Here is a 13,048-nt window from a genome sequence, read left to right on the forward strand (position 1 = left end):
TGTGTCTCTCCTGTAGACATCTTTACTGTAGACGTAGTGTCTACAGGAGGGAGGTATGTCAACAGAAGTGAATAATCAAGAACTTTGACTACCTATATTCGAAAAAAAAAACAATTGTGTTAATCACTTTTAGCTGATTTATAGATAAGAGGTTAATCTTAATTCATATTATACGTGTATAATGTCTGGGGTCTGTCTGTGGGTTAATTGCTCAAAATCTGATGATGAATTTTTAAGATCATTTAATAAGGTTTTGAAAATATATATTTTTTGTGTTTGATATTATTTAAGATTTTAACACCGAAGTTAAATAATTTATTATATAAATGCTAATGTATTATTATTATTGCAACGTATCTAAGCAAAGAGTTTAACGTAGATTCCATTATTTGGCACTATAGCGAACGTGGTCACGGCAAAGGTGCACCTGATGGAGTGGGTGGTTGCATAAAAAGAACTTGTGATAACCACGTCGCAAGAGGCCATGATGTGGCAAGTTTGGACGAGATAATGTTATGCTTAGAAAACAATTGTAAGGGGATTGAAGTTTATCGAATCAATGAATCCCTAGTTCCTGAAATTCAACAAATTATTGACAGCAGCACTACACGACCTTTTAAAGGAACGTTTGGTATTCATCAGCTAACATGGAGTGTCAAAAACCCAGGAATTATCCACGCGAGACGATTAAGTTGTTTGGTGTGTCCCCCTCACCAAGTATTTCCACATTATGAAATGGGTCGAATCCAAATAAACAATATTAGGGATTCAATAATGCCTAGCACATCTAGAACGATAGGCACTCCTGATTCATCCTCGTACAATTTGTCACCTGATTGCCTCGAAAGATCGGGATCATCAGGCTCCTTATCTGAGTGTGATTTTAAAATGGCTCCAGCCACACCTGACGCTTCGACTGAGCCAAATTCACCAGGACTTTCCGATAGACTGACACCAGATCTTTCTATCGAAATATTTAACCAGATGAATAAACCCCAGAAGAAAAGAATCTATTCAGACGACTCTGAAGCTTCTGAAGATTCACCACAGAGAAAACGGCCGACGAATTTCATGTGGGACGATTCTGATGAGGAAAACATTTTTTAATATTCTGTATACTTAATTATGTTTTCCTATTATTGAAACATATTTTACTACACATTAGGATACGTCGTTTTTTTTCGTACGTTTTTTTTAGTTTTTTCTATTCTTGACCTTATATATTTATTTAAAACACTCTAAAATTATATTTTTAAACATTACTTATAAAAATAAAAAACAAAATAACATTTAAAAATATAAAAATAGGAGCCGACCAGTAGCGGGAGCATGGTCCAAGCTACCGGTGGTTAGGGCTCCAAAGACAGAAACCTCCTCACAATACGTGCCGTTTCGAGGAGTACTGCCTTCTATTCTTGGCTTTATTAATATGATTATAATAAAGTCACATTTTGTTCCCTTCTGTGGAAAACACAATCTCTTCTGTAGACATAAAAAAACAAAAAACGTGTTTTTTTCCTAAAATATCCAAGACTGATCTCTAGTGATATTATTGTAAGAATACTAATATGGAACTTTAAATAAATACAACATTTTGTAAAAAATAGTGAAGTTTTATTATAAATATTTTGTAATGTTCACTTTTTGTGTTTGACCCAAATCGTAATTTTACCGAACCACAAAATTAACAAACGAACCAATAGTTTCTAAAAAGTTTCAATAAACTGTTCCATAACATTGCTTCGCCATTACTTAAAAAAAATTGAGTTATAAAAATAAATTAAGAACATTATTCTCGCATAATAATTTTTCATATAATCATTCAAAAGCGCCATATATGAAATGAAATAATAAACCACCAAATATTACTTAATATAGCAATAATGTAACCTTATATGAACTTATGTTAAAATTGGGTTAAGATATAAATGAAATTGTTTCTTTGTGTGTTAATAGAGTGTGTATGTGTGGGTGTTCTATATTACTTAGTGAATTATTTAAATTATATTACTTGTAATTAAAATATGTAATAAAAGCGTGGGCTGTTATGTTATAATTTTATATCTTTATTAGTTGGGAGCGCCACACACGGAGTGTTGGTGTTTTGTTTTTTTTGTATATGTTTGGGTAAAATATATTGTTTAAGAATGTTTTTTTTGCGTGTTTTATATTTTATATACATTAACGATTACTATTAAATTAATTAAATAACAAAACAATATGATAATAATGACAACTTATTATCCAAACTCATTAGCTTAAAAAGTCTATTATCATACACGCAAACACTGAATTTGCATTTACAAAAAAGTAATAAAACATCGTAAATATCTAAAGTATGAAATCAAAAAAGAATTAAAAGTTATTTATTGAGCAAAACACTAGTAAATTAAATATTTTATTTACTTTTAAAAAACTATATTATTATAACAAGTAATAAACCTTACTTCCCAGTTCCCCATATAATAATCATTGTACACTAACAAATAAAAATTTACGCACAACTACATTTTATAAATAAACCGTTAATTTTATATAAGTTGTAATCTGTTAGTGACTGTACCGTCCCCTTGCAAAGGGCCAGTGGTACCAGAGGCGCGAGTGTCAGAAAAACGGCTCGAACCCGCAATGAATAGCAAAAATTTTACATTTCACGCAACTAAAGCACGGATGGGGCTGCGGACTATACGTGTGTGGTCCAAGTTATAGGATGAATGTGATATAAAGTGGGTTTGTGTGTCCTTGAAGGAGTGGACAGTTGTGATCTTTATGTAAGAGATGAAAAAATATTTGGATTAATTATGAAAAAAATATGGATAAGATTAACTAATAATATCAAAATGAGAACTAGACCATAGGTCTTTTCTCTACAGCATTCACATAATAAAAAAAAATAAAAATCTTCACGTTGTACAGCAACGTGGATGGAGTGTTAATCCTAATTAATAAACATTTACATTGAAATTGCCTTATGTCTTTCTATATTACTGCACACGAAGAGCAGTGCTGGGCAGATACAGAGAAATATTATATACTTTACCATCAACACGGCTTTGTAGAATATATAGCGTTACGATTGCAATAAACAAGGGGTGGGTCTCAATTCAGGTGTCGCTTCTGACTTGCACCATACACCAGTATTGTAAGTTGGGGGCTAGTACAGCGTTGTTTCCGGGGGGTCGCTAAATCTTTGTTTTGTGGTCCCTGCCTCTGTTAGCTCTCCGACTAATTGAGTAACATCAATTTATTCAACAGTTTGACACCGAACTGAGAATAGGTGGTTTAAGTGTTCTTGTATTGAGAACATTATGCAATTAATATTTATTCGGAACGTAAGCGTCATTTTTGTTCTAATGTACAGCTTTTGATGGGACTAGGTTGTCACTGTATAGGATACAAGGATCAGGAAGTAATTAAATTAAGTAGCATTGGCAGAATTAAATCCAATAAAGAATAACGGTACCGTATAAAATAACTTTCTTTGAAAGTGTGTAATGGAATTAATGAAAATACCTACTTAGATTTTAGAAGGAAAGTCGATCTTTGGGGAAATCTTTGTAGGAGCAGATATTCTCTATTTATAGAATTTTACTAAACATTATTACAGTATTAAGTACATACATTACATACTTACTTTGCTTATCTTAACAAACAATTCCGAGACCACGTATTCAGCTATTGTACTTCTACTCATCAACTCAACCGGAGCTGCGGACAACCTAGCGGGTTTACCGGCTCGAAAAGCAGGAGTAGGAACACGGTGGTTTTTAGTCAGTAAAAATCTGACACTCCTTCTCGCCTCAACCAAGGCGGGAGAAGACATTGGATGATTTTCCGCCCTCAAAAAAACTCATCAACTCATACCAATACCTACTGCTATATTTCGATATTTTCTCAACAATCTATCTAAAAATCCACTACCAATCATCACTACTCGTATAAACATATTACAAGCAGCTTAGCAACTCTATTTTACTTTCCCATATAAAAAAGTGTCAACAAGGGATTTTTCTAAAATTCACACCAACCAAAGCTGATTTGCAAACAAGATTAGTTCGTAATCATCATAAAGTACTCATATACAGATCAATCTGAGACTTTTGGACATGGGGTTGTTGTGTGACCATAAGCAGGTAATTCACAGAAGGTTCAGTGTAATTGGTCTTTAACAACTTTTTGTTAAGAATGCTGCAAACAGCTTTCAAAGTATGCTCTTTTATCTATAGAAAGAAAGAATGAAAAACAGTTTATTTTATAGCTATCCTTTTCTATAGCTAAGAAATAAAGAATAGAAAACTGAAAAGAATGATTATTAAATTGTAATAGAAATTGTAGTAAAAATTTACATACCTTTTTTAATATTGCTACGCTAATTTCGTAGCGATTTAAGCTAACGCTACGTAACTTCGTAGCCGTACTACGTAAGACTATTTTTTATAGTTTCGCTAGTAATATAGTTTATTTATTTGTTTTGAATAAGTAATTGTTTTTATTGCAATATTTACTTATATTTACAAATTTTGTAGTAATATTTTGTACAGCGTTAGATACAATCTATATAATAAATAAAATTACGCACTATGTTGATGTCTCAAAACAATAAAATCTTTCACCTAACAACTCAAAACATATTTAATACTTCTGAACCTTCCCTGTACAGTGATCACACAAGCCACGCGCACGTCACGTGACCGGCGTCGGCGCAGCTTTTGCGTGGTCCCTGCGCAGCCGCATCGAATCGATCCGCAATGCTCATACATTAGGTGCAATTAAAGATTATGGAATAGAAAAATTAAAATGTAGTAGTCTGATGGTAATGTAATACAGGTTTGCTTTACGATGTTATTTGAAAACATTAATTTGAAAGTTTTTTAATAATTAGTCGTTAATGGTTCCATGTTTCATTATTGTCGATATTTTTTTTTTTAATTTTGACCTTTTATTTTATTTATGTTGTTTTTAGTTTTATGCAATCGCATCCGGATTGTGTAATCGTGATTTTTTTAAATATTGACATTTAATTTCGTTTTTAAACCAATTTGCGGAATGGATGCTGAAATTGCTAAGAGTTTGGTATTTAATCGATTATTTAGTTTAAGTAATTAAGATGTTTGTAGGTTACTACTAAATGTTTCCTAGATTTTTTAATTATTTTTTTAAATTTATGTCTTCTAATTGTCATTATTTGGTCATTTAAAACTCACATCTGTTTGTAATATAAATACACCAAAAACAAGTTGTGTCTTCCTCATTCTCTTTTAAAACCAAAATAAGTAGCAAAATGTTTAATACTAAAAAACAAACATCTTTACTTATCATTTCATAAAAAGAAAACATTTTATTACATACATAATAACGCATTCTTTACACCCGCCTGCGCATACGCATTACATCACAAATGTCAAAAATGACAGATCGTACGATCACTAACGATACAGGGGTGGGTACTAATGCTAATATTAATTGTGATAAGCGAGTATTAATGTGAGAAAATTTTGAACACCCTTTGTTTAGTTTTCTAGTTTTAGTTATAATATATTACGAGTATTGGTGATCGAATGTGAAGCCGTCTTTATAGCTCGGTAGTTAAATAACTGAGGTTTACCGTTCGCATTTCTTGATGAAACTACGATCTTCTCCTGTGTCGTGAGTGCGTTTATAAAGACACAAATTCACGTGCACATGACATCCAGACCTGAGACAACAATTTGTGGATCACACAAAGAGTTGTTCCGTGCGGGTATCGAAGCCGCTACCCATTGCACGACAACCAGTTGCCCAGCCACCGCGCCAACCATGCAGACATTTGGTATCTATAATATAATGCCTAATCATTTAAAAAAACCGTAGAGCCAAATGCTTTTTAGAATATTCCAACACAAAAATATAAAAAAAGGAAGTCAAACAAACAGTTTTGCATTTGTTTAAATTCTGTACCATCTTTTGTGCGCCCTAGGAATCGAACTTAAAAAGACCTTCGTGTTCTTTTAAACCGCGACAGCGAATCCTACTTATTATAAGTTGTAAAATACAAGATAAATTAATCGAATGTTTATACTTGACATATTGTCAACTTTTTTAATATTATGCGTAGTATGTTAATTCTCTTTGTATGTATAATATTATTATAGTGATATTGTCTTGTTGTCTGTCTTTCTTTATGTTTATGGCGCTCGTTGGTTTGGAGGACAGAAGTGCCACTGTAAAGTGTAAGGTTCAAGGTTCACACAAGACAATCGGCGAAGCGCCACCGCGTCATGGTAGATGTCTCACCTACTTGTACGAAATGCTTTACTTGAAGCTTCCTTGTGTGAACTGCTAAGGAGTGGAATTATTTGCTGGAATCTGTGTTTCCTGATGGGTATAACCTGGGTGTCTTCAAGGCCCGAGTGAATAGGTTGCTTATGGGCAGACGTGTTCCTTCGTAGGTCGCATCATCACTTACCACCAGGCGAGACAGCGCCAAAACGTCGAACAATCAAAATTATAAAAAATAAATGTTCACGATCATAATGTTGGCCGTAAAAAGATTTCAGTCAGTCTCATGTTCGATTCGATTCGAGTCACAATTGTGAAAAAATGCCAAATTACACACCAACATCAGGATTTTACTATAACATTACACGTTACCCCTCTTTTTACATCAATTTCACGTGTTAGCTACATTAGCGGCGCGAGAGCAGACCGCTGGCCCGCGTAATTCCCGCGAGCACGTGTCCTGCGCCTGCGCCAGTACGCTCCAGTGCGGAGTAGTTATGTGATGAGGGTACTTATGCTGGGAGGGCAAGATGGATGTTTTAGATGGTTTTTTTTTGTTACAGGATAATGATCTTAAGTGAGAGATTAGTTTTCAGTATTTTAGTCAAAATCTAGGAAACATCGACTATTGTTATCGAATATGCGAAATTAAGTTTGTTCGTTACCTGTTTTATTTTTTTGCTTTTAATTTTTGGTTATCGTTATAATATTTGTATTATGCTTCTGTTGTCGAGTACCTACTACTTGTAGCTTGTAGTTTCATTTAAGCTATTTTTTAAAGGCGAAAATCATCCTTTGTCATCACCCGTCTTGGGCGAGGCGAAAGTGCGAATCAGACTCTTACTGACTAACAAACATCCATTTCCTACACCTGCTTTTCAAGCCGGAGCCCCGGTAACCCGCAGCTCCGGTTCATTTAAGTCATAAGAGTGATATCCATACTGTATGGTTTTAATGATAAAACTAATATAATGTTTAAGAATTTGTAACTCAATAAACGCAACACGCATACTGACACACGCACACATATGCAAGGACTGTATAAAACCGTGTCGTGTGTACTAGTCCTAAGCCAGCAATTAACGTAGTGTGGATATGTAATTAAATCATCTTGTTCAATTTGCTTCTGCAGTTTTTCTAGCATTAACTGACGGATTAACAGGTCTTAGGTAAATTGTAAGCTTTAAGTTGTAGTCTAACGATCTTTTTCTATCTGCCTATGTAAATACTTATATGCCTTTTTATTTTTATTACGATAACATAAGTTAAGTATGATTAGTCAATATGAGACCTATATGTAAGCACATTAGGTGCCTTTTTCTTTAACTTTTTACTAATTATTTAGATAGAAGTGACGAGTAAAGTTCGCGATGTAGGTAATATCAAATGTTTTCGTGTTTATTTACAGAAGTAGTTCACTATAGTCTTGCATCCCGTATTTAGCATTAGATTTCATCGCATCCATAAGGTGTGAAACTATGCAACACCAGCTAACTGTCGGAAAATCAACTCCAATTCAAAACTAAGATTACACTGCAGTGGCAAAATAACTGGCCACTCTTCACCACATTTTCTCACATGTACGCGGAAGCGGTTTGAGCTAAGACTTGTACGGAGTGTATACTACACAAGGAACGGGTTGGCGTACACTGGCGGCCACTCGGCGCGGCACCGTCCGGCCATCACGTAGATAACTCCCGACGTAATCTGTGAACACTATAATTTGCGATATTGGCCGCTCCGCCGCAGTAGCGCCATTAAAAATTGGATAAAATTGGACATAGATAGCACAAAATGAATGCATTTTCTCAGTTACTGTGGGAAACGAAACGATGAACATGATATTACGATGATTCAGAGCTTTACAGCGGCTTTATACGATTCTAATACGTAATGGGAAAGTAATAAATATGTAATGTTTTAATTTCATGGTTATCTTTGATGATAAATTTTATACAGTACGCGGAAATTAAAGTCGACACCTTGCTTCCTACGTTCATTCTTATTTTATAAACGTTACTTATTAGAGAAAAAATGATTAACGTTAACATTTAAAAATGTTATCTTATTTAATTTACAAAATATTGGATAAATAATACAATTTATAATTCTCCTTCATCGATATTTAATGAATGTGGAGCCAGTACTCAAAAAAAGCACTTGAAATTCCGCTCACGTTCACCGTATCATGTTTATCAATGTACAATATTTATTTTCATGTGTTAATATTTCATAGTTAGTCCATTGCTTCGAATTAATGTATCGTTAAATTGGCAGCCAGTGTAACGTACCACGTGCGCCCAACAATTATGCACGCAAGTGTAACTGTCTGCTTTTGCCACGCACTCGAAATGTTCACTGTTTTATATGCCGTGATTAATATAAAGAATAGGGATGATGATAGCCAATGATATGGATGTCTAGGATTATGTTTTTCTATGGATTTTTTAAGGGTCGATGACGTCATTATTTTGTCTTAAGCTAGCGTTTTAGTAGTACACTTTAAATAATTGGTACCAAAGGTATCTATGAGACATTCATGAATTGACTATTAAGCAGCTACTTGAGATTAAACTACTTACAAAAAAGTTAACAAACCTCCTTGCTTGACAGTTTTTCTTAGTAATTATCATGTAGTGATTACATTATTATATTATTTTGTATAATAATAACCCTTTTGTTTCCAATTAAATTTTAAAACGCTACCCACAACCGTTTACCAAAACACACCACAACACCGCAAACAAAGTACGAAGTAAACACTATACAGCATGTTTAAAAAACCAATTTTTTCATAGGATGCGCCTGCGCCGCCCATACCGCTTCCTGCGAACAACTTCCGGCTGATGTTAATCGTTGAAATTGCTCATATTATGTTATTATAGTCGAGTCGAGTCGCATCATTGGGTTTTTTCATCGATTATTCCAATTTATAATAAAAGCTATAGGTTAGATAATGTGTATTTATTACGGTATAAAACAGTTGTTTCTAAATTAAAAATTGGTGCGGTTGCGTTTTGAAATTGACTATAAATGGTGTTGATAATTTGGTGTGTGGTTTTTGAAATGTTAGTAGTCGCGAAACAAAATTAGGTATGTGAGAATGTGTTGTAGTGAGATTTTATTAAAGTTTAATTTTTCGTTTGCCGAGTAGAGCGAAGTTTTATTGAGAATTTTCGGATTTTTTCGAACATTAATTTCTCAGTTATAAATAACATGAAAATATTAAGTTTCATACTTCATTGATGCGTACCTCAACAGTGCTTTTTCACCAGGGATGTGCTATTCTACGTTGGTGTGGATGCGGTTGGCTTCCACTAATCATGTTCTTTAGTATACATAGCTTAGCACTGGTGGAAACGGATTCAATTAAGCTATGTTTTTTATAAAAAGCGTGCTATGGATGTGTGCTAAATATAGATGTGTGCTATGGATGACTTCCCAACTATCGAATTCGATACATCCTATACTCGAGCTGTGCATCTTCCGAACACAGCTGGCCGTAGCACATCTGGCTCGCATAGCTACATAGCAGCTAGCTAGTATTGGTGGAAACGGTCATATAGTTTCACAGGTTAGCTATTACATTTCTCTGCTGGAAAAAATCTCTAATATATATATGCGCCTAAATAAACAATTTGTTCCAAGTTTCACTTATGCTATATCCAAATTTTCAATCAAAATGTCATTATTGAAGTAGCAAAAATGTCAAGCACACTTCACTTTGTAACTTTAAGATGATCAAAATTTCATGGCATGTGTACACATTGGCGACACAGTAGGGGGTTGATTCAACCCTCAGACACACCGGGCGACTCTAATAACACCCCGTGGTTTGCAAAAGTTTAAAAATGTCGCAAAATCGAATGCGTTTGAGAGGTAGAGGGTTGAAAAATCCATGATGGGGATGAGTTTTGCTGAGGTAGGGTTTAATTATTTTTGTTGGTGAGTACATCGGTTTAATAGTTATTGTTTCTAGACTTCTTTAGGTAAAGTTCTACTATCTGTCTTATTATGTTTATTCATTAGCAATTCGCATAAATATATAAATCCTCATAATAACTATCGTGACACATACTAAATTAAATAATAAAAATCACAGTTTACTTGCGTAAATTAATGGAGAAAGGCTCTACTAGTTTTATGTTATAGAGGTACTCTTCATCATGAGCAGCGTATTTCTTTTAGTTAAGTTATTTTTTTAATAAATATATAAATCTTTCTGGTGCAGCCGCTTAAATATAGTATCTTAGTATCTTTCGTGTAGGCACATATTTCGACCAATGAGGCAATAGGCTCACCCCCTATTGCATGGGACTTATATCACAAATGGTGAAGAGTGGGTGTACATTGTATAGCGGCATTACGTGCCGTAATGTGCACCTCTGCCTACCCCTTCGGGGATAAAAGGCGTGACGTTGTGTGTGTGACATATTTGAGTGGTTCGTATAATCGTCGACATAAACTTTAATTCAAATTTTCAGTGCGTATCAAGAGCATGCTTTCCTAAATGGCGAAGACTCACTTGTTATCGCAAATAAAATTGTTTTAAAAAAAGGGACCTCCGTTGAAATCAGGTAATATCCCTAAAACCATCTCCTAAGTCTGAAAAATATTATGCTGAAAACCGCACCAAAAGTGGTTCCACTAAACGCGAGATAATCGCGCACAAACATATCTACATACAAATTCCTTTTTTTGAAGATAAAGATAAAGATAAAGATAAAGATAAAGATAAATTTATTTGTATAAACATGTGTAGGTAACATTATACATATAAATGTAAATGCAGATAGTACAGTTAAAATTGTAAGTCTCAACATGTTTTGCCATAATTGGCGTACAAAATAATAATAAAATTTATAAAACTATTAAAAAGAACAACTAAACTTAAAATATTTTAGACAACTAACTTATAAATCTTCATTTAAAAAATCTTTAACATGGTAATAACAATGCTTAGTAAGTAAATTTTTCAGTTCTTTTTTGAATAAATTATTGTTATTTATATTTTTCAACTTTTCCGGAATTTTATTATATATTATAGGTGCCATACAAAACACACTTTTATGGAGAAGTGCTGTTTTTGCAGAGTGAGGCTGTAAATAATTCTTATATTTCTTACGTCTATTTCTAACTAAATTATCTGCCAAAAGCGGAAACCAATGAGGGTTATTTCTAACAAATAAAGCTATTTCTAATATGTATAATGACGGAAGTGTCAGTATATGGTACTCTTTAAACAGTGGTTGACAGCTATCAGTAGTTTTAATCTTGAACATAGCCCGGATACAGCGTTTTTGCATTTTAAATACCATGTCGGTGTTAGTCGAGTTTCCCCAGAATATTAGACCGTATCTAAGCACCGATTCTATCAGCCCATGATATGCCGTCAACAACGCGTCTTTGCTCACTGTTGACGACAGTTTGTACATCGCATATGATAAACTGCTTATTTTTGTACAAAGGTCTTCAGTATGACATTTCCAATTTATTCTATTGTCAATTTTTAATCCAAGAAATTTGGCTGTTTCTACTTCTTTAATTACATTATTGTTATATATTACTTTAAATTGAATTGAATTTTGAGGTCTTTGACTGTAATTCATTGCAATTGTTTTATTCATATTTATTTTTAAATTATTATTGTCTAACCATGCTATTACTGAATAAAAAACTGAAGTCTACTGAAGTCGGGTAAAAAGAACATATTTTAACCAGCGAAAAAAATGCAATATTAGCTACAATAGTAAGTACGCAAGCCTACATTGTTGTTGTGAAAATAAAAAAAAAGTTATAGGTAATATACAAAGAAGCAATGTGATTATTTTTTTAAATTAGTTTCAATATTTCGTTTAGTTTAGTGCACGCAAATACTAGAGATAATTGCAATACAGTGTCGTGACTCCAACTACAAGTAAATGTGGAATTGTCAATACATTGTAGTAAATTACTTATAAAGAAAAAAAGGGACGTAGGCTGTTTATCTCTTGCTATATAAAATACTAGACTGTTTGTGATAATAAGTTATTGTAAAAAATATTTGCTGCTGTAGGTTTTATGGGCTGATATTTTGAGTTTGATTGTAATTTTTTTTATTTAAAAATACAATATAATCTTTAATTTATATGTAACATTAATTGATCAGAGATAGAATCAACCGTTCACTTTAGTTTCGGCGTCGTCGGCACATTCGAATAATTTTAGTTTTATTTTTTTAGTTTAGTTGTAAATATTATGTTGTAGAATTGTTTTAATGTAAATTTCCTTTTATTTAAAAACATTCAAACAAAGAATCTTTCCCATTTATAATATTAGTGTGATGTAGTCAATAAATTAAGGTAGACTAAACAGGTATATAGGTATACTTTAAATATAAACTACGGCTCGGACTTTCCTGTGGTTTTACAATAACCGTGTTCCCTGTAACCGCGAACTTTTTGCTTGTCTCGCAATATGTATTACATCGGCACCTAATTCACGAACGCCAATAAAACGCAGCGTAACCGCAACGTTTGTCATGCGTGCTGACTCAGTTCACTGGGTAAATACAACTATAGTCGCATTCCTTTTATGTTTGCATATTTGTTGTGCAAAAATGTGAAAATTGTTGAAGGATTTTTAAGGAAATGAGATGGGGGTTTAACATGATAAGTTGCTTATATATTGCACTAGCAAACCTGACGAACTCGTTTTCGCCACTAATGATTTTCCCTGATTTCCTGCTTTTGCTCTTGAATTTTCTTTGCTATAAACCTTACGGAGCCCAAGACCTTTCCAACGAATGCAA

Source organism: Spodoptera frugiperda, chromosome 11, assembly GCF_023101765.2.
Source record: "Spodoptera frugiperda isolate SF20-4 chromosome 11, AGI-APGP_CSIRO_Sfru_2.0, whole genome shotgun sequence".
NCBI classification, from domain to species: domain Eukaryota; kingdom Metazoa; phylum Arthropoda; class Insecta; order Lepidoptera; family Noctuidae; genus Spodoptera; species Spodoptera frugiperda.